This window comes from Anabrus simplex, chromosome 2 (assembly GCF_040414725.1).
Source record: "Anabrus simplex isolate iqAnaSimp1 chromosome 2, ASM4041472v1, whole genome shotgun sequence".
NCBI lineage: Eukaryota > Metazoa > Arthropoda > Insecta > Orthoptera > Tettigoniidae > Anabrus > Anabrus simplex.
In genome coordinates, this window is record NC_090266.1 from 1,114,331,997 (window position 1) to 1,114,355,999 (window position 24,003).

Sequence of the window (24,003 nt, forward strand, 5' to 3'; positions counted from 1 at the left end):
TAGCCCTTGCATTAGTGGCCTAGGGCCAGATTAGGTTTTAAAAACAAGTGTATTAGGAGTGCAGATCGCCTCCTCTCAAATTGTTATTTTAGAGGTCATGTAATTGCCCCTTTTCATTTAATAGACCTCAGTAGGTTGGGTATTTTACCCCTGTGTCTATGTCCAGTGAGGACAACTCGAAGGTGGAGTTTGGTGTGGCCTTTGAGAGGCTTAAAGTTGAGAGCGTGTGGCTCTTTTGAAAATTGAGTGTTGTATGCCTCGTGGAGGCTTTTCAGTGTAATTTGGAGCAAGGACTCCTAGGCATGAATGGGGTTTTCTGTCCCTCTGTTGAAACTTGTGTTTGGGGTAAAACTGAGCTGATTGCCCAAGCATTGTGAAGTCAGGGCGCGAAGCCCAAATCCTGTAAATATTGTAACTACCCTTTGGACTTGCTACTTTGTACCTGCCATGCTTGTTATTTCTTTGTTTTTGAAAAGAAAATATAACCTTGTTAAATTTTACATTAACTTTGATTCCGTAATTTGAGACCCGTTCACGCCCGCACCTTCTTTCACCTCTACCTACCACTAAAACACGGTAACAATAATAATAATAATAATAATAATAATGTGTTAAAGTAGTAACATGTTAATACTAGTAAGCTAGTGTAATGGAAATTCCTAGCCCCTACAAACGTTTATTTAAAACTAGCAATTACCCGCTCGCATGGATTTCGTAATTTGATTAAAGTAATCGTTCTTCGGAATTGTGCGAACATATTATCTGAAAATTCCTGAAGTATAAAAACTCACCCAAAAATTTAGTTTTATTTACCCCAGAAAATCATTGTAAATCATGTTTTTGATATTACCTTTTGGGGCTAAAACGACCACGCTACATAGAACTGTATATGTGAGAAATAGTCTTCTCTCAAGTCGAAAAACTAAATACACGTTCCTTTATTTTTAGAGGAGATTCCAGATACATATTCCCACATCTGTAACATCTTCAGTTTGTGAGATATACATCATTATCCCCACAAAAAGAATTCAACCCCTCGATCAGTCCTTCCCCCACCCCACCCCCATCTATGTGTAGTTTTCGAAAACAGAAATATATGTTTCTATATTTTTAAAGGAGTGTCCAAATACCAATTTTCGCGTGTGTAACATCTTCAGTTTTTAAGATATAAGTATCCTCATAAAAAATAATTAAACTAATTTTCACTTCATCCCCCCCCCCCCGTTAAGTGCCTTCTCCGAAAACATAAGGTACATGTTCCTGTATTTTTCTTTTGCTAGTTGCTTTACGTCGCACCGACACAGATAGGTCTTATGGCGTCGATGGGACAGGGAAGTGCTAGGAGTGGGAAGGAAGCGGCCGTGGCCTTAATTCAGGTACAGCCCCAGCATTTGCCTGGTGTGAAAATGGGAAACCACGGAAAACCATCTTCAGGGCTACCGACAGTGGGGTTCGAACCTACTATCTCCCGAATACTGAATGCTGGCCACACTTAAGCGACTGCAGCTATCGAGCTCGGTCCTGTATTTTTAAAGGACTTTCCAAATACCAAGTTTCTTGTCTCTAACATCTTAAGTTTTTGACATATAATGTGGATATACCGGTACTCATCTTAAAAATTCACCCGCTCTTCTAATTCTTTTCAGCCCCTTAACTGGATTTTCCGAAAACAAAAAAATTCCTGTTTCATTATTTTAAGGGAGATTCCAAATACCAGTTTTCTTGTCTATACGTCTGTAACACTATCATTTTTTGAGATAAATGTATACTCATAAGAATAATTCAAATTCTTCTTCTTCACTTCTTTCCACCCCTCTCCCGCCTTAAGTGGACTATCGGAAAACAAAAAATACGCGTTTCTCTATTTTGAAAGGAAATTCAAAATACAAACTATCACGCCTGTAACAGCTTCAGTTTTTAAGATAATGTATCCTCATAAACATATTTCAAGTCTTTACGTTTTTATTTTCAACCCCCCACCCCTTAAGTAGTTTTCCGAAAAAATGCGTGTTTCTTTATTTTTAAAGGAGATTCCAAATACTAATTTTCACGTCTGTAATATCTTCAGTTTTTGAGACATATCTATCCTCATAAAAGTAATTCAACTCTTTTTCATAACCCACCTTCGTACCCGTTAAGTGGATTCCCCCTCCCCAAATGTGCGCGTTTCTTTATTTTTTAAAAGAGATTCAAATACCAATGTTCACGTCTTTAACATCTTTAGTTTTTGAGATATAAGTATCCTCATACAAAGAATTCAACTAATTTTTCAATTCATTCGCCCCCCTTAAGTGGATTTTCCGAATACAAAAACACGTGTTTCTTTGCTTGGAAAGAAGATTCCAAGTACAAATATTCATACCTCCAACATCTTCAGTTTCTGAGATATATTATCCTCATAAAGAGAATTCTACTCCTTTTTCACCCCAGCCCGCTAAGTAGATTCCACCCCAACCCCCTCCCCCATAATGCGTGTTTATCGTTAAAGGAGATTCAAAATACTAATTTTCACGTCTCCAACATCTTCAGTTTTGGGGATGTAAGTATCTTCATACAAAGAATTCAACTAATTTTTCAATTAATTCACCTCCCCCCCCCACCTTTAGTGGATTTTCCAAAGACAAAATATTGCGTGTTTCATTACTTTGAAAGAAAATTCCTAATACAAATTGTCATGTATGTGACATCTTGTGTTTTTGAGATAGAAGTATCCTCATGAAAAGAATTCAGCTCCTTTTTAACTCCACCCCCGCCCATTAAGTTGGTTTCCCCCCTCCCCAAATGTGCGTGTTTCTTTATTTTTAAAGGAGATTCCAAATACCAGTTTTCACGTTCGTAACATCTTCAGATTTTTGGTATATATACATATATATATTGTAACGGAAACGCCGCTACGGGAAAGAAGTTCGAAGTATGTGCGTTGAACTTCGCACGAGGCGGAAGATAGGCAGCCCGCCGAACTCGCTGAGGTGCTCAGCCGTGACGTAGGCTCTTCGAGTGAGCTCTACACGGTCGAGCGTGACCATATATGGCAATGTCCCGGCCCATGTGCAAAAGTCTATTTAGCGTTAAAATGTTATTATTTTGACACTGCCAACGTGGAGGCCATCGTAATAAACGCAACCTGACAAATTCTTAGGAAAATCCACCGTGTACTTTAGGAGTTATAGGGGTGGATAACACCCTCGTTCTAGATGCTTCGCCACAATCTGGTATAAAAGGAGGGCGAACCGGACTTTTCGGACTTGTGTTTTGCGACAAGCTGTGGAAACATAAAACTTTCGTGTGAATGTTACAATTTTCCATGTACCACACTGAACTTGTGTTCAATGACAAACTGTGGAAACTTCGAGTATTTCAGAGTATTACGTTCGAACTTATGTTTCATAACAGATTGTGGAAACATGAAATATTTTTCGAGTGCCGCATCTGGACTTGTGTTTAAACTTGTATCATCGCAACAGACTGTGAAAACATAGAGTACCCATGCCATATCTGAGTTTGTGTTTTTCTCTCGTGATGTTCCGAGGGAACATAGAACTTTTTAGTGTCATAATTGAACTCACAACTTATGCTCCGTAATCATTTTTCATGGACGGTGTTAGACTCTTTCCAAGTGCAGTTTTACTTTAACGATCACTTAATTTTGTTTATCGACGGAATAGGACATTTCCGAGTACCATTTAATTTACTTAATTTATTACAAACGTGCCAATGTGTCCTGAACTTGCATAAACTGTGCATCTTGTGCTTAATATTGTGCTCTAATCATAAACTGGCGAGATCAGTGAATTAGGAACTGTGATGACAATGATTAGTGACCCAATAGAACATTCTAGTCTGCCATGCCAATGTTAACAAGCTCATGTCATGAACTTGACATTATAAATTACACATTACTTTCTCAAGTATTAATTCGACTAACATCTAACACAAGGTCAGATATTCAGTTCAATCGTCTTATTTTCAAGTGACAATTTATGAACATTTACGATTCAGCGAGGTGTTTGAATCAAGATTTTAGTAACACTTGATATATTTCATTTGCAATGAGTAAACGCAATAATTTAAAGGTCAAATTATTTAACAGTGCTACGAGTAAGTTGAATGCCGTACGGGGTACTTGTATGTGAATCACGCCTCACCTTTCATCAACATTGTCGTGGGAGATCGAACCCCGGAACGTGTGCGCCTGGCGAATCGAGAACTCTCAAATCCTCGAGAACTTCCAGAAATTCCAGAACGTCTAGAACTTCACATCCAGGACGGGCGTGGTTCATGTCCAGGCCGTGCCCAGCAACCATCCCAGGATCCGGAGATCCAACCTGCTACGACGCTTCAACTCAACTTGTATGAAAGGTGATATTAATTTGTCTTCAATGAACAATAAAATCAGATTATCAAAAAAATCTAAGTTCAATGAACTAATACTCTTTGTACCAACTCCAATGTTTTCATGCCACACCCTCAGAAACAGTCCATGCTCTTCAAGCTAGTATCAGCGCCTCAAAGACAGACATTTTTCCTGGTACAATATATACATTCTCATGCAAATAAACCAACTAAATTTTCAATTCCTTCACCCCCCCCCCCCCCCGTTACGGTTTTTTCCGGAAACCAAAGAATACGTGTTTCCCTATTTTTAAAGGAGATTCCAGATACCAATTTTCACGTCTGCAATACGTTCAGTTTCCGAGATATACCGTAGATATGCTAATTTCAAAAATTCACCCCCTTTTTCAGTTCCCCTTAAGTGGGTTTTCCGAAAAAAATATGATTCTCTACTTTTACTGGAAATTCCTAACTCCAGTTTTCAAATCTGTAATAAGTTACGTGTATGAGATAATTTGCAGATATCATCTTTTTAAAAATTAACCCCGTTATTCACTCCTGTTCACCCCTATTCATCGGATTATCCGAAAACACAAAAATACGTATTTCTTTATTTTCAAAGGAGATTCTAAATACCAATTTTCATATCCGTAACATCTTCAGTTTCTGAGATGTAAGTCTCCTCATAAAAGGTGTTCAAACTCTTTTCCCCCTTTTTCACCCCCCCCCCCTTAAAGGGATTTTCCCTAAACAGAAAAAACGTGTTCCTTTATTTTTAAAGGAGATTCCAAAGACCAATCTTCATGTATTTAAACTTTCAGTTTTCGAGATATAGATACACTCATTTTAAAAATTCACCCCCTTTTCACCCCCTTAGCGACGGAGTATCCAAAAATCCTCCCTTAGCGAGCACTTACATTGTAATATGAATGTATCCCCAAAATTTAATTCCTTTATGTCCAGTAGTTTTGGCTCGGCGATGATGACTCAGTCAGTCAGTCAGTCAGTCTGTTTAATAATGAAGTGAAGTTTAATTCTTTCTTTTTTTTGCTAGTTGCTTTACGTCGCACCGACACAGATAGGTCTTATGACGACGATGGGGTAGGAAAGGGCTAGGAGTGGGAAGGAAGCGGCCGTGGCCTTAATTAATGTACAGCCCCAGCATTTGCCTGGTGTGAAAATGGGAAACCACGGAAAACCATTTTCAGGGCTACCGACAGTGGGATTCGAACCTACTATCTCCCGAATACTGGATACTGGCCGCAATTAAGCGACTGCAGCTATCGAGCTCGGTTTTAATTCTTTCAGGCGATCTTTATAGTGAATTACGCCGCTAGGAACCTGTTGTATTTTTAAAAGTAAAGATAACGTAAGAAACGTTTTTGAACTTTCTCCACATGGTTTTGATAAGATTTGTAAAGGGGAGACCAAATTACCGACGCGTACTCAAGTTTGGAAGTCACAAGTGTGTTGAACAAAAGTGTGAGGGATTGGATATTACTCAAGTCTCTGGTGTGTCGGATTAAGAAGCCCAGTTTTTTGTAGGCATCATTAATTGTGTCATAAATGTGTGGCTTAAACGACAAATTGTTTGTGATGCGTACTCCTAGATCATTAATTGAATTAACCTGCGTCAGTAATTCGTTGTTGATAGAGTACATGTGTTCGTTAAGGAATTTTCAGTGTGTAATTTTTATGAAGCAACTTTTCTTTATATTGAAATATAAATTATTTTCTACACTCCATTCGTATAATTGATTTAAGTCGCATTGTAGTTTGTCGATGTCTCCATCACATTTCATTTCATCCGCATATAAAAGTCAGTTTGAAAACTTAACCTTAGATGGGAGATCGTTGACATAAAGGTTAAACAGCAACGGATCCAGGTTTGAACCCTGAGGAACACCAGAATAGACAGAAAAAATGTCTGAATTACAATTGGGATATGCTACATACTGTTTTCTGTCTCTAAGGTAGGATGAAATCAGTGATAGCATTGGCGAAATCATTCTAAATTCAGAGAGCTTTTCAATAAAATATCGTGATCAATTTTGTCAAAGGCTTTCGAAACATCCAAGTATATTACATCAACATTTCCCTGCCTATGTATAACATTAAAATAATACTGCGCAAAATTAATGAGATTGCTTATTGTTAATCTACCAGGCATAAAGCCATGCTGATATTCACTTATAGCCCTCTTTACATGAGCGAAAATACGACAATATAAAATTTGTTCCAGGATTTTGCACGGAACGCATAAAATATAGACAGGTCGATAATTCTCAATCATCTTATTGTCCCCAGATTTAAAGATTGGACAAACTCTCGATATTTTCCAGGCTTTGGTAAATGTCTGCTTCTAAAGTACGGTATCAAATTATACATTCTCAGAAGAGGAAGGAGTAACACTTCAGAACATGCTTTTAGAATGCAGGGAGGTATCCCATCAGGGCCACATGATTTTTTCGGACTTTAATTTCATAATAGCTGATTTATATTCACTTGTGTTTATAAATTCTGCTCCTAGGGAATCGTTTACCAGTAATCGCGGTGTATCGGGAATAGCGTAAGAAGGTGAAGAAGAAGAAGAAGAGTATGCAGATTTAAAGAACGTTGCAAAACCATTGGAATTACATTGACTATTATCTAACGTAATATTATTAAGTTTCATACTCTGTAAGGGTGGATCCTTTTGATTTCGCTTATTTTAATAAAATTCCAGAATGATTTAGTATCTTTCGTGATGTTGTTTTGAATTTCAGAGATATAACGATTGTACGCTTTGTTGATTAAGGTTTTAACATATTTCCTGAGTTGTTTATATATATGTTTACTGTGATCAGAAATTTTTTGTCGTCTTCTATGCAATTCTTTCAGCTTAATATTATGGATTATTTCCGAAGTAAAACAAACCGGGTATTTAGTTCTCGAAAATAATGCTCTTTTGGGGACCATGGCTTCAAATACAGAATTTACTTTCATGTAAAAAAGTTCTACTGCTTCATCTACATCTTCAATTTTTTCCAACTCAGACCAGTCCGTTTCTCGAAACATGTTATATATACCAAGAAAATTTATTTCTGAAAATCATACGCTTCCGACTCCAACTTGGCAGGTTCGATTCTGACTCAGTCCGGTGGTATTTGAACGTATTCAAATAAGTCAGCTTTGTGTCGGTGGATTTACTGGCACGTAAAATAAGTCCTGCGGGACTAAATTCCGGCACCTCGGCGTCTCCTTAAACGATAAGGCGTAGCGCACACTTATAGGCAGTAGCGTAGCCAGGATCGGCCAATGGGGGGGTTACAGTTACAAAATTAAGAGATAACATAATGAAAGTGCTTGTGCTTGTGCGTGTCTGGTACGCGCATGCATGACTGTCATAAGGATACTGATACAAGAGTGAATTACTGTATGTGATATTCAGATTGCAATACACTACAAAATTCTTACTTTAAAATACAGAACAAGAACAATATGATCAAGGTCAGCAGTTTCATCTCAAACGGTATGTTCAGTTTACAATCTAAAATCTAATTTTTGAGGCTTCCTAGAAAATAAATTTAACACATCTGTTGGTTTTACAACTATGTCTTTCTGAGGTAGGTTTTAAGGCGTCTTAATGTTGAAAATGATCTCTCACTGGCTGCAGTGGTGACAGGTAGGCTGGCAAACACTCTCAACAACCAGTAGATTTCAGGGAGTTTATTTTGATCACATAAAAGAAGTTTATTGTTTACTGTCAGTTTCTATTTATTTTCTTTTTGTGAAAGTTCAATGGGGGGGGGGTTCTAACCCCCAGTAACCCCCCTCTGGCTACGCCCCTGCTTATAGGACAAGGGACATGACACATGGGATGCGACAGAAAGGATTTGTTCCAAATGGATGTAGCACATGTAGGCTAATCAAGAGGAAGCCCGTACACTTACCGGTCAAGGGCATGGACTGTCCCATGTGTCAGCGGACTTGTCCCGTCGAGGTATCGCCTGTTGAACTTCGTAGGACGTATCCCATCAGTTCGCACGTGAGTTTGGTGTAGTGATTTAAATATGTGCAGCTCAGCAGAGTCAAATACCATAAATTTTATAGCGGAAGTGGAGAAGCATGAAGTGCTGTATAATTACAGATTAAAGGATTATTCACATATGTCCGGAGACATATGGAAGAACATTCGGCATGCATTCTTACGATATTTAAGGCAACTACCGACAAGTGGTTCTGAAGGTGGAAAAAGATAAGCCTACTATTTTGCCGAGTATTTGCACATTTCTGCAGCCATACACAAGATCCAGGGGGTAAGTGTTGTCGAGTGTAAACAGCCCACATTCTGTAAATAACTCAAGTGTTGATTCACTGTACATTTTGCATAGACTACGGAATTTTGAAGTAAATCAAATAAATCTGTGATTCTAGGCAATCAGGAAATATGAATAACTGCCAGGAGGAGGAGGGTGCAACACAAGAGCATCCGGACATGTTTTTCGGGAGAATGTAGTTACAATACTACTATCGATGAAGACGGATCATCTACTAGCAGAAAGGAGTCGGTGATTTTAGGTAATACCGAAAATTAAAAAAAAATGAAAGGTAAATATTCATTATCAGAAGAAAAAGCAAGTGAAAAAACCTTCGCCGACTACTTTAACGAAAAGAGGGCTAAACACCAGGCAGACGATTCGGATCCCGACTTGCTGATTTTTAAATCAATTTTAAAAGACCTTAATACTACAAATAAATTCCTGTTCAGAAGCTCAGTTTTAAATTCACTGAGTGAAATATGGAAATTACAGACATCTCACTCTCAGACATCTCAAAATGTGATAATAGAATCACCGAATGAAGATTACGGAACTTCTTCTCAACCCGAAAAATCGTGCATTGTGTGGAATGATATGAATAAGTGATCGGAAATGTCCGACTCGTTGGTTGAATGGTCAGCGTACTGGACTTCGGTTCAGAGGGTACCGGGTTCGATTCCCGGCCGGGTCGGGGATTTTAACCTTCATTGGTTAATTCCAGTGGCACAGGGGCTGAGTGTTTGTGCTGTCCCCAACATCCCTGCAACTCACACACCACACATAACACTATCCCCCACCACAATAACACGCAGTTACCTACACATGGCAGAAGCCGCCCACCCTCATCGGAGGGTGTGCCTTACAAGGGCTGCACTCTGCTAGTAATAGCCACACGAAATTAAAAAAGTGATCGGAAATGTGGTTTGACTAAAAATGTAATATTTACCAGTGCCCTATTCATTTCCATTTTACCGCAAGCAGCAACATACTACACCTACTTATGCTGAACAAACGTGTATAGATCTTTTAATGTATTCATGCACAACGAAAATCAATCCGTGTTAACCTAACCTGAGTGTTATCAATAGAGCTGGGATTTCTATGTAATTACATATTTTGTTCCTTGCTATTTAGGTGCTGGGAAAAGTCATATGTTCACAAAACACTATATTAGGGTTATTATTACCGAATTTCATTTTACATATTTTTTTATATTTGTGGGTATTCTACATATTCTTAGTGATATTACATAAAATTACATATTTTAGTGTTTTCCTGTTTTCATATATAATAAATTTCTGAATTGAAGTTTCACACTTAATGTGGGGGCTGTTGTTTGTTCTCTCAACAGGGGGATTAAGGTAATTATGAGTGACAGGTATCTGAGAGGATGATAGGTGCAGGTAGAGACGCTTGCAAAATAGGTTCTTCTAAAGGTTCCAATTAGCTGCAGGAAAACTGTTACTTTACATGTGCCAGTCTTAAATCTTTCATCCCTTTTAGAGTTAATTGCTTTACAACTAGCCACTTTCATGTTGGCGTTTCCAGGAATATTTTTTCTAAGCACATTTCTGTGACCTCTTTGTTATGTACTTAGGAATTTCCAAATCTGTTGTTAGAGCTGTCTTCCTTTGAAATATCTCAATTAGGTTTTAGTTTCTTTTGAACAGCTGAAGAACATAGTTCATGAACATCAGTTTCCTCTAGAGTTAGTATGGCACCAGTAGCGTCCTCGCTGGCTTCAAAGTTAAAATCGTGGATTGCAGTTGACGAGTCCTTTGCAACTGATGGCAAAGTAGTGATTTGCCAAGCATGCAACAAACATATCGCATGTTGCATGAAATCCCAGCTTGAGCAACATGCACGAAGTGCTCTGCATAGAAAAAACCAACAGTTAGGTCTACAAAAGAAACAAATCCTTAGATGCAGCCTTCACCTTCAAGTAACCCTTTTTATAAAGACTTATGCAGTGCAATGATTGCAGCCAATATTCCATGGTATAAACTTGAAGTGCCTGAATTCATATCTTTTCTGGATAAATACTGCAAGCAACATGTTCTAACCAATCAAAACTATGCAAGAATTATCTTCAAGTCTGCTACGACGAGGTAATGCACAACATAAGACAGCATATAGGAAATTCTTTCGTATGGGTTGCTGTTGATGAAACAACAGATGCTAAGGGTAGATTCATTGCAAATCTTGTGGTGGGGAAGCTACAACCTGACAGCGCCTCAAAACCATGTTTGATCTACTGTAAAGAGCTAGACTATACAAATCACTCAACTATTGCGAGATTTGTGAATTATGGATTAAGAGCTCTGTGACTGACTGAGATGAAAGAGGAAACGGTATTAGTGATGTATTCTGATGCTGCAGCATATATTCTTAAGGCTACAACTGCTTTGAAGGTGTTTTATACCAACATGCTCCATTTTACATGCTTGGTTCATGGACTGCAACGTGTTGCTGAAGACATTAAAGCTAAGTTTCCACAAGTGAACAGATTAATTTCAGCAACAAAAAAAGGTTTTTCTAAAAAGCTCCACAACGAGTGCTATCTTACAAACAGCAATTTTCAGAGATACCACTGCCGCCGGAACCAGTGTTAACGAGGTGGGGGACATGGATAGAAGCAGTTAAATTATATAGTGAGCATCTAGATGCTATAAAGACTGTGGTAGATTCTATTGTCATCATACAGGATGCTATTGAAAAACTAAGTGCTGTGCATGGGGAAACTGGTGCAAGTGTATTGAGTAAATTGCAAAAAGTGTTAAAGAGAAATCCTGGTTATACAACATTTCACAGTGTGTGCCGAATTCTAAATGGAGATGACGTTGATCCTCCCGAGGACATTTCTCCAGCGAAAATTCCTCTCCTAAAATGTGCCCAGTTACATCATGTGATGTTGAAAGATCTTTCTCTGCATATAAGAACATCCTAAGTGACAAACGCCTTTCCATGACCCCAGAGAACAAAGAAATATAATTAATAGTTCACTGTGCTACAAAATTTAAGGAATAAACGTGCTTTGAGTGTTGAAAATAATAAGTTCCTATTGAATATGTGTGTGATATATTCATAGAATATGACTCCAAAGATCATTGAAAAATACTTAATTGTTCACTGTGCTGCAAAATGTAATATAAAGCGTGTTTAGTGTGTTGTAACTGACAAAATGGTAAGTTTATATTAATTATATGATATAACATATTTTGTCCATTCTACATATTTTGCTACATATTTTGGTGCTTTTTGTTACATATTTATGTACATATTATGCCACTTGATACTACATAAAAATCCCAGCTCTAGTTATCAATAATCTTTCAGCTGGTAGAAAAGGATCCCTGAATTTGGTATATTTTTTCTCAATTAGTGGTTTTACCATGTGCAGTAACTCTTGAAACGTCTCCCAGTTCATTCTATAAAATGTATGAAATTGTGAAGGATCTTCATTACGTTTCTTAGCCAACACGAAAGCACCCTTCTCTTGGCAGTCCACATTATATGGGTTGACTCAAAATCTCCCTTTTATTCTAGTCACCCGTTTTCTTCGTAATTTCCGAAGCAACAACAAGCCTTCCACATCACTAGAGGACATCTTAACTAATGACCCACAGATGTGCATGTGCGTGGCCCACGGGACAGGACAAGTTACTTCAGTCGTGTGCCCTGTCCCATGTCGCATGTCCAAGAAGTGTGCGCTCTGGCTTAGTGCTAGAGACAGTGTTTGAAATGGCTAATTCCAATGAAGAACTATCAAATCGTAACATTAGGGAATTATTAGAAGACAGTGTGCAGGATATCGGTGGTGATTCAGACTTTGAATCTGACAATGTATTCGAGGACAGTGAACAAGAAAGTGAATTCAATGCTGAGTATAAAGTAACACCGAAGTTTTGAATATGGGGTACTGGGTTCAAGTCGCAATGTATCTAGCCTGAAGGGCAAAGATGGGCACCGTTGGGCTTTAGACATTCCGGAGAAAAGAGGTTGACCGGTGAGTTAAAATAATCTCAGAATATATCTTCCTGGTGCAAAAGGTGCTGCAGGAAATGTAAAAAAGTCATCTTGAAACTTGGCCATTGTTGACAGATGATAATATCCTCCATGTACGTGTGACTCACACTAACGAAGAAATTCTTCGTGTGTTATTAACAGCTAATCAACAAAGCTATATGAAAGAGACCAGTATTAGTGAAATAAATGCACTCCTGGGGCTATTGTACATATCAGGGACTCGAAGAGTTTCTCGTTCTAACACCAACGATCTCTGGCCTGTCACATATGGGAGCAGCATATTTCGTGCGACAATGTCAGAACAAAGATTTCTATTCCTTCTTTATTGTTTGCGCTTTGATAGCAAAGAGGACCGGAATGAAAGGAGAAAGACAGACAAATTGGCCGTAATAAGAGAAGAGTGGGACTATTTTGTTGAAAATTGTAAAACTTAATACACCCCATATGAATATTGTACCGTGGATGAACAGCTCAGCGGATTGCGTGGCAAATGTAGCTACCGAATTTACATAGATTCAAAACCTGATAAGTACGGAATAAAAGTACTCATACTGAATGATGCTAGAACATCCTACATAATGAATGCAGTGCCATATATAGGAAAAGTTCAGTGCGATAAAAATGAATCGGTGCCTACTTACTATGTTTGCAAACTGACGGAACCTATTCATTTTTCTAACAGAAATGTAACGGTCGATAATATTTGGTTCGCATCAGTTCCATTTGCTGACATGCTCCTGAATCAGTACAGACTTACAATGGTGGGAACGCTAAGGAAAAATAAGAAAAAAGAAATCCCACCAAGTTTTCTCACCAAAAAAACCTACAGGAACATCTAGATTATTTGCATTCGATCGTGAGAAAACACTTTTGTCGTATTCACCTAAGCAAAACAAGTTGGTAATTTTATTGTCAACTATGCATCCTAACTCCGTGAATGAAACCTCAAATAAAACCGAGCTCGATAGCTGCAGTCGCTTAAGTGCGGCCAGTATCCAGTATTCGGGAGATAGTAGGTTCGCACCCCACTGTCGGCAGCCCTGAAAATGGTTTTCCGTGGTTCCCCATTTTCACACCAGGCAAATGCTGGTGCTGTACCTTAATTAAGGCCACGGCCGCTTCCTTCCCAGTCCTAGCCCTTTCCTGTCCCATCGTCGCCATAAGACCTATCTGTGTCGGTGCGACGTAAAGCAACTAGCAAAGAAAGAAAAACCTCAAATAAACCACTCATGATTCACACATACAATCAAACTAAAGGTGGTACTGACAACCGTGTAAAGCATATTCTGCCTCTACAGAGCTGTCCAACGTTCGTTTCTACGCGAGCACATTCACATGATAACTAAGGGTATGCGGGCGCCAGGTACGATTCCACTAATTCGACTACTGTTATCGGTACTACAATGACTATATAATAATAATAATAATAATAATAATAATAATAATAATAATAATAAGTATAGAATTACAAATTATATTTACTCACATAATTAATGTGAAATCTGGCACTGCATGCTCGCTGCAAGTTGAGGAAAGTCTGGTGTGTAAATGGAACAGGCTGCTCTTAACGCGTCATCCAGGTGTGAGTCTGTCAGGCAGGATCGGTATTTGCTTTTTATTATATTCATAGTCGAAAACGCGACTTCACAAAGATAAGTTGGACCAAAACAAGACTGGATCTTCAGAGCAACACTGCGGGTAATGGGATATTTATTACCGTCCACCAGAGTCCAGAAATTGCCACATGTTGCGTAGGAAGATTTCAAAGAAAGGTCTGACTAAAGGCTTAAAATTTCCATTTCTAATTCTTCGGGATTATAATTTTCGAATATTTCACACACCCTCCCTCCAAACTCACAAATGTCAACAGAAGCGAAGGGATTATTGACAAACATGATCACTGGTTCAAGCATTGAAAACTGGCTAAATCTGCTACCAAATTCGGACCTAAGAGTTTCAAGATGTTTAGCAAGGGATGAAAAATCGTGCTTGCCGCCATTTAGTGTATCTGCCATAGATTTCAAATTTGGAAAATGTGGAAGGGTATTTCTATTTAAATGGACAATCCATACCTTAAGTTTCTTTTCAAATGCATTGACAATGCTTATCATACCTGAAATATTATGATCTTTTCCTTGCAATTCGAGATTTAACTCATTTAATTTTTAGGTGCTGTCTGCCAAGAATGCTAATTCGATTAGCCATGATATATCATCAAGTTCGTGATAATATTTCCCAGGAGATGATTTCATAAAGTCTCGTATCTCATCCAACAGGCAGCAAAACCGTTCGAGTGTTTCCCCCCTACTAAGCCACCTTACGTCTGCATGAAGGATGACGCCACCATACTCCGAATCTGACATACTTAAAATATTTCTGAACAATCGATGACGAGTAGATGACGATCTTATATAATTCACGACATGAGTTACAATTTTCATGACATGATCGAACTTTAAAACCTTTGCGCATAAAGCTTCTTGGTGAATAATACAATGATAAAAAGTCAATTTTGGAAATGATTCATCCTTAGCGCAAAGAGAAAGAAATCCATTATTTCTACCAGTCATAGACGGTGCCCCGTCTTTTGTTATAGCGACAAGCTTTGACAGTGGTAAGTTACTCTCTTTGGTGAATTTAAGGAAAGAATTAAATATGTCTTCTCCCCTAGTACATCCATGAAGTGGCAATAGCTTGACAAATTCTTCCTTTACTCTAAAATCATTAAAAACCATTCTAGCAAATACACACAGCTCAGCAGTGTCAGACATATCAGCACTTTCATCAAACTGGAGTGAAAAATGTTCACACGATTTCAAATCCTGTTGTAATTGAGATTCCATATTATTAGAAATCTGTTCGACCCGCCTAGCAACAGTTTGGTGAGACAAATGAAGTCTTTTGATTGAAGATATCAGTTCAGATTTATCTTTGTGAGATTCGAACAGAGATTCAGCGGCATTTAACATAGCTTCTTTCACTACTTTCCCATCACTGAAAGGTTTTTTCCTTTTAGCTAAGACGTAACAAACTTTGTAAGAAGCTATTGTCATGTTACGCGTTTGCTGAACTGGCTCTTTAAATGCTAAATTAGATTTTAGGTCTTTCGCTTTGTGTTTTCTTAGTTCAGAATTAACAGGAAATCCACTGACAAATTTTTTGTGATTAGTCAAAAAATGTCGCTGTACATTACTTCTTTTAGGAATAAACACGCTAGCATTACACAATAAACATACAGACTTTCCTTGTTTTCAATAAAGCAATACTGGTCCTCCCATTCACTGTTAAAGTTATAATTTCTTTGCCTTTTAGCCATGTTAAGAAGAATTATGTTTAATGAAATATAACTGATTATAAACTGAATAATTTAAAGTTTAATAGTAATGAAAAAAGCACACGAAACATGCTGAATGTACAACTTATCACAACATAAGGCACTCAAAACGTATTCCATAAGTCCTGCATAAGCTCACATGTAATACTGAATGTTCGCCTGGCCTGAAAGCTAGGAACTGGGAACATTCCAATTGCAAGACTTTCATAAATCGTTTGTTCATTGTTTACGGCGTAGCTTTGTTGGGATTAAAATTACTTTGTGAGCAAATTGAGTGTCCCATTGTCGTCCTGGTGAAACTCTGCCATAGTTGGTAGTTTATGGCATTGCAATCAAGTGAATCATAAGAAAGCGGTTCTGTTTGGCAGAATAGATATGCGGCTATATTTGGCTCCGTGAGTAGAGAGGGCTTTATACCTGGCGTTAGCCCCCACCCCCACCCCCTCCCACAGTGAGAGGTTTGTGGAGGATTTCCCTTTGTCGCAACTACTTACATGTTGAATAGCTCTCTTTCTGAACCTTTCTTCTATCTCTTCACTAATTGCGGACACGAGTCAGGCCTAGATCATATTTATGGCTTACTCAAAGCTCTTTGTGTAGTTTGGAGGTACGAATATAACAAATTTCGTGACTTTGAGGACGGTATTTTTAAGAGAAAAGTAAGAATATTTATTGAAATGCGAAAGTATTGCTTTCAAATATTAAGTAAAATTTAATAAGGAAATTAATTGCGAAGGGCGCCATAAAAGGGCACCTCGGGTGCCATGGCGCCCGCGGACGCCGCGTTGGACAGGGCTGTCTGGAAGAACAAAGCGGTGGCCACTTCGTGTCATGTTCGGAACCTTAGACGCTGATGGAGTCAATTCTTTTATTCTTTTTATTCTTGCCAATTCAGGATTGCAACAAGGAAAGAGGAATCGTAGACAGTTCTTGAAAGACTTAGGCATGTCGCTTATTGAGCCTCAGCTTCCCAATTGGCTCAGTATACCTACAGTACAGAGTTACATAAAGAAGACCATTGCTCAGATTTTGAACATTGATTAATTAAGCGCCTATAAAACGTGATGTTCGTAGGAAGCTTCGATGTACCATCTGTCCAAGGCAGAATGACAGATAAACCAACGCAGTCTGCTTGCAGTGTGCGAAACCATTCTGCCAGAGTCACCGTGCCATGGTATGTGTCGATTGCGAACATCTCTTGTGAAGCATTTTGTAACCTCTCACTAAGGTGAACTATCGGTGCTATTAATTTGGAGTGACTGTTTTATAACTGTTTAATATCTTTACAGCAAAAATGCTCCAAACATTTATGAAAATTATCCATTGCGATAGCAAAAAGTATGTATTTATGTCTCTCTGCAATTTCCAGGCTGTAACTGCTTTCATAGTAATCATAATGTAATTAATTAAAATATATAAGCGCTAGAGACCCTAATAGTAATTTACTGGTGTCCTCTAACTATACAGTAGACAGCTAGAATAAGAACAAGTGCTAAAATTCAAAGGATATGATATCAATGACTACAATTTGATTGGGTCAAGCAGACCCCACTGTGGTATTTACGTATGTGTTTTGTGAGTGTGGCGTTCCAGGGTTAAAGTGCTGTGCAGAACTGGATGACATTCAGAAAATAAGAACAAAACGGGAGTTGGAATTATTGAAGAAAAGGTCTAGGCAGCATGCTAGGCAGTTGAATAGGGCTGGGAAAGATGCAGATAATCAGGCTTCTCCAGTATAATGAAGGCCAGTACAACATCGCATAAAATTGTAAAGGCCATTTTCAGAGGAACTTTTTTTAGATATACCAATAAGTACCTTTTTCTCTCGAGCTATTATAGCTAGGAACTTGGGGTTTTTAAAACTCATTAGACAAATAAAGGAGCAACTATGGACATTATCTGAAGGTTTCAGAATCTATATTAAATGTGAATCTAGATACAGCACGTGTAAAAAAGTTATTTTCAACATTACAACAAAAGAAAATAATTAACAACGAATCATCCATTCCATATTGCATAACGAAAAAAGTCAGTTCACACGGCAACGTCTCATCAATGTGCCAGAAAAATTGCATGTGTCTGTTGAGGTAAGTTTATGAGAAAACTAGTTGATGTACCCGTGCTTCGCTACGGGATTCTCAGAAAGACTGACTTGGTTGTTTTCTTAACTTAATTCAACATACTGTAGGTCATTACAAAAACGTCAGTAGGAATGTAGCGATTGAAAGCAATGTTATGATATAAAATACTCGATCAAATGAAAAACCGCACACTTTCTCACTTTCAACGAACAGTACTACGGTGCCGATCTAACAGTCCAAAGTTCCAGAGCTGGAAAAACCAGGTCGCAGAGTGCCGTGAACACTCCTCTGTCATTATTCCGTTAAATATGCACACTACACAATTAAATCAGTGGCTCAGATTAGGGGTTTTATAGCTCGAATACTATGATGAACCAGTGTGTTACGTACCAGATATATCAGAAGATATATGAACCAGAGGAATGGCATGCTAAAGAAGAACACCCCAGCTACTTCCCACCAATATACAGGCAGTCTTTTACAGTCGGTACGGCCAAGCGAGTTGGCCGTGTGGTTAGGGGCGTGCAGCTGTGAGATTGCATCCGGGAGATAGTGGATTCGAACCCCACTGCCGGCAACCCTGAAGATGGTATTCGGGAGATGGTGGGTTCGAGCCCCACTGTCGGCAGCCCTGACGATGGTTCTCCGTGGTTTCCCATTTTCATACCAGGCAAATGCCTGGACTGTACCTTAATTAAAGCCACGGCCGCTTCCTTCCACTTCCTAGACCTTTCCTATCCCATCGTCGCATAAGACATATCTGTGTCGGTGCGACGTTAAGCAAAAAAAAAGGTATTCCGTGGTTTCCCATTTTCACACCAGTCACATCAGGCTGTACCTTAAAGCCAAGGCCGCTTCCTTCACACCACTATTCATTTCCTATCCCATCGACGCCGTAAGACCTACCTGTGTCGGTGCGACGTCAAGCAAATTTTAAAAAATCTCGGTACGCTGCAGTAATCCTATCTATCGGGGATGAGAGGGAAGGGAAGACAAAAAGCACATCACAACAAACAATGGTCAATGTAGTGTTATTGTTAATAAAGTTTATGAGCTTTCTATATAGCAGGCCTTCACATTAATTTTCTTTCGACTCTGTAATATTAGGGTGTCTTACAAAATTATTTATATCGTAGACTGTGGTTCCTTATTCTCAGATTTTACATACCGATTTTCACTAAATTCTGTTTACCCATTTTCTCGTGACTCGGTGCTGATATGGACTTAGTAACAAAAATCCAAATTCACGAATATCTCCGATTATATGCGCTACGGTAACAATGTATAAGACATAAGAGATCGGAAATTTAATAACTTCTTACATAACTACTACTAACTTACGACATAACTAAAGTTAGGTTAGTTATGTAGTATTTATGGATACGACCACGAATAACATAAATAACTTATTTGAGAATTACATTTCAGACCTTCCCCTAAACTACCATTTCACTCAGCGTGAATAAAATAATTTGTAGCCTAGATTGCAGTGGGTCATCAACCGTCATTACATACCGATTTTCATTAAATCCTCTTCAGCCGTTTTATCGTGATGCGTGTACATACATACATACATACATACATACATACATACATACAGAAATTATGGAAAAGTAAAAAAAATGCATTTCGTTGTCACTGTGGACATAACCGACACAGAAATACCATTCTTTTCAAATTCTGAGTAATGTACAGACAAAACTCTTATTTTACATATAGAGATTTATCGATACGACCACTAATAACATAAATAACATATTTGAGAATTACATTCCAGGCCTTCCCCTAAACTACTATTTCACTCAGCGTGAATAAAATAATTTATAGCCGAGCTTGTAGTGGTTTATCACCCGACATTACATACCGATTTTCATTAAATTCTCTTCAGCCTTTTTCTATTGATGCGTGTACAATCATAAAGACAGACAGACAGAGAGAAATTACGGAAAAGTAAAAAATGCATTTCTTTGTTACTGTGGACATGACAGATACAGAAATACCATTCATTTCAAATTCTGAGCAATGTACAGGCAAAACACTTGTTTTATACGGTATATAGATTACATTTCAGGCCTTCCCCTAAACTACCATTTCACTCAGTGCGAATAACATTATTGATAGCCTAGATAATAGCGACCTATTCCCCGACTTTGCATACCAATTTTCGTGAAGATACGACCACTAATAAAATAAATATTTGACAATTAAATTTTAGGCCTTCCCTTAAACTAACATTTTTCTCAGCGTGTATAGCCTATATTGTAGCGACTTATTTTCAATCTTTGTCTAGCAATTTTCATTAAGACACGACCACTAATAACATAAATATTTGAGAATTACATTTCAGGCCTTCCCCTAAACTACCATTTCACTCAGCGTGATTAAAATAATTTTTAGCCTAGATTGTAGCGGTTCATCACCCGACTTTACATTCCGATTTTCATAAAATTCTCTACAGCCGTTTTCTCGTGATGCGTGTGCATACATACATACAGACAGACAGACAGACAGACAGACAGACAGACAAAAATTACGGAAAAGTAAAAAATGCATTTTCTTGTTACTCTGGACATAACCGATACAGAAATACCATTCTTTTCAAATTCTGAGCAATGTACAGACAAAACTCTTATTTTATATATATTTATTTATATTTATATATTTTTATTTATATATATTTATATATATTTATATTTTATATATATATATTGTACCAGGAAAAGTTTTTGGGGAAAGGGCATGAGTAGGACCTCAGGGAGTGGAACTTGGTTTTGGAGCCGATACAGAGTAGGATAGACTCGCAGAGCGAATAATAGATGGTAATTTTATTTTTTTTTATTTTTTTTTTTTACAATTTATTAATTCTTCACCCTGCAATATGATTATTGGACTCAAATCTGGCATTGAAATTAAAAGTTTGAACGAAATCTTCCTGAATTCTGTTCATGAAAATTAAATGAATATCACTGATTCCAAAGTCTTTCATATGTGAGAAGACGAGGTATTAGATTTCCACCCAAAGTCTTTCTAAATATGAGCACACACTTGTAATTGCAAATTGACATGAGAAATTAAATTTCTGTTAAAAGTTTTCAGTTTTTCAGTTTGTAAACCTTGATGTATAGCATACTTGAAAAGCCTAAAGTCTTTCTATGAGATATGAAAATGAAATTTGAAATTAAATTAATCATTTCTGAGAAACTATGAGAACTGAAATATTTGTTCACACGCGGCACTGAAGTTTCCACTGTTCAAAATTAATGAGAAAATTTTAGTCAGTTTGTTACTACTCACTTAATGAAAGAAATGTTGCTACAAATGTTGAAAGATGGACATCTGGAATGTTCCGTGGAGAATCAGGATCGGCGGTGTTCCCTTAACACACCATGTTGACGTCCCCGATGAGGTGATGACGGCTGGAACTGGATCGTGTAGAATTGCAGCTTGTTAAGGTGATTTTTCGCACACGAAAAATTCACTTAGTGCGAGTAGTTATCACTGACACTGTCATTTACTGTTGAACACAGTTTATGGCGTAATTGAACTTTAAGACGTTAAATGAATAATCACAGTCCTTCCTGTATGAAATACTATTTAAAGTCGTTACTGAAACGTCCATAATTACACAGTTCACACTTGAAAAGGCAAATCATAGTCTATAATCACAGTCTTTGAACACGGTCATTAAGTCACTAAGGATTATTTTCTGATTATCTTGTTATTATAACGTCATATTACCTCAGAAAAAGTTCTTAGTATTCACCCAGATTACTACTGTAAGTCGTATACTAATATGGCGTGAATAAAGAAATACAGTTCAATACTCGAAAAGAAATGAGTTCTGGTGATTCTACACATTAGTTTCTATAGAAGTTCAATATCATGTGAAGTAAACTAAGTCTACACGTAATGATATATTCTGTGAACGTTAAATATTTGGTATTTGCACTTCAATAAGTTCACTCGTATTATATTCTCATATGTCATTAGAATTGGACTGTAGCCGCGACGCGATGTACTAAATACAGTGCGACGTCTTTTATAATTTTGTCGGCGATATAACTTCGTGTTCCGGAAACGCGACGGCAAGTACTTTCACCGTGACTGCGCGAACATACTGTACGACACATCTGTGTACTCGTCCTTGTACTGCGCCGCTCTGCTTTTTAGCCTTGACATATATATGCTGGCGCTGGGAGGGGTGGTTTCTCTTGGCCATGTGACCGTGAGTGTATAATTCTCTTAGACTTTAAATTATTATAACTCAACAACCATGGGATGGATTAATTCGAAATTCACAGGGATTAACTTTTATGACGTCCGCTACGATTCAGCGTTTGTCCCGTTGAAATTGGTTAAGGCGTTGAAAAACTTGTGAAAAGAAAATTCTTTTCGAGAAATATCTCTAGGGGAGGTGAGCTTCGAGCGACAGGTGACGTCACTTGACTTCGCCTAGTGCACTCGTGAAGTCTGGTACCTGCTGGAACATTCCTTTATTTAAAAGTTCGTACGTCGGACGGATATTTTATGCTGGAATAACGTTTCTTTCGATTGATATGGGCCAGGACATAGGCTTTCCTGGTACAATATAGATAGTACGTTTAGAGTATTTAATATTGTTGACATCTCTCCAGATAATGTTATAATTCATTGTTTACCGGGCAAGTTGGCCGTGCGGTTAGGAGCGCACGGCTGTGAACTTGCATCCGGGAGACAGTGGGTTCGAAGCCCACTGTCGGCAACCCTGAAGATGGTTTACCGTGGCTTCCCATTTTCACACCAGGCAAATGCTGGGGCTGTACCTTAATTGAGGCCACGACCGCTTCCTTCCCACTCCTAGGCTTTTCCTATCCTAGCGTTGTAAAACACAAACGTTGTGTAAAACCGTACACGGAGCATTGTTTCAATAAATGTTGGGCATGTTTATATCTGGCATACTGTGTGTGTCTTCCACATAATACGTGCGATCGCTAACTCAACAGATCTCGTGGTGTGGGAATTCTTTCGAACACGCTATCATGCTAACAAAAGGCTAATATCTAAGCGACTGCGCCACAGATATCAAGCTTCCTATATTCACATTTCCTTTTAAAATACCTACGCTTTACGTTGCAATAAAGCAGTGAATGGCGTAGTACTTGTCACAAATGGGCACACATTAATTGTTCCAGTTTCATTATTATTTATTTATTTTTTTATTTATTTATTTATTTATTTATTCATTCATTCATTTACCGTATTTATTTATTTATTTATTTATTTATTTATTTATTTATTTATTTATTTATTTATTTATTTATTTATTTATTTATTTATTTATTTATTTATTTATTTATTTATTCATTTATTTGCCTTGTTGGATATTTGCTCCAAGCCAGTGTACTGTAGATAACGATTAAGCTACATGGACCGATTCTTTCTTTCTTTCTTTCTTTCTTTCTTTCTTTCTCGACCCATTTACAGTCCAGGGTTGGCTTTTCCCCATACTCAACGAGGAATCCCACCACTACCGCCTCAACGGCAGTGTCCTGGAACGTGAGACTTGCGGTCGGGGGATACAACTGGAGAGGTGGACCAGTACCTGGCTCAGGTGGCCTTACATGCTAGTATGAAGAGGGACCGTGTAGGGGGATGGGAAGATTGGAAGGCATGGGCAAGGAAGAGGAAAGAAAGCGTCCGTTGCCTTAAGTTAGGTACCATCCCGGTATTTGTCTAGAGGAGAAGTGGGAAACCACGGAAAATCACTTCGAGGATGGCTGAGGTGGGAATCGAATCCCCTCTACTCAGTTGACCGCCCGAGGCTGAGCGGACCTCGTTCCAGCCTTCGTACCACTTTTCAAATTTCGTGGCAGAGCCTGGAATCGAACCAAGGACTTCAGGGGTGGCATCTAATCACACTAACCACTACAGCACAGCGGCGAACCACGGA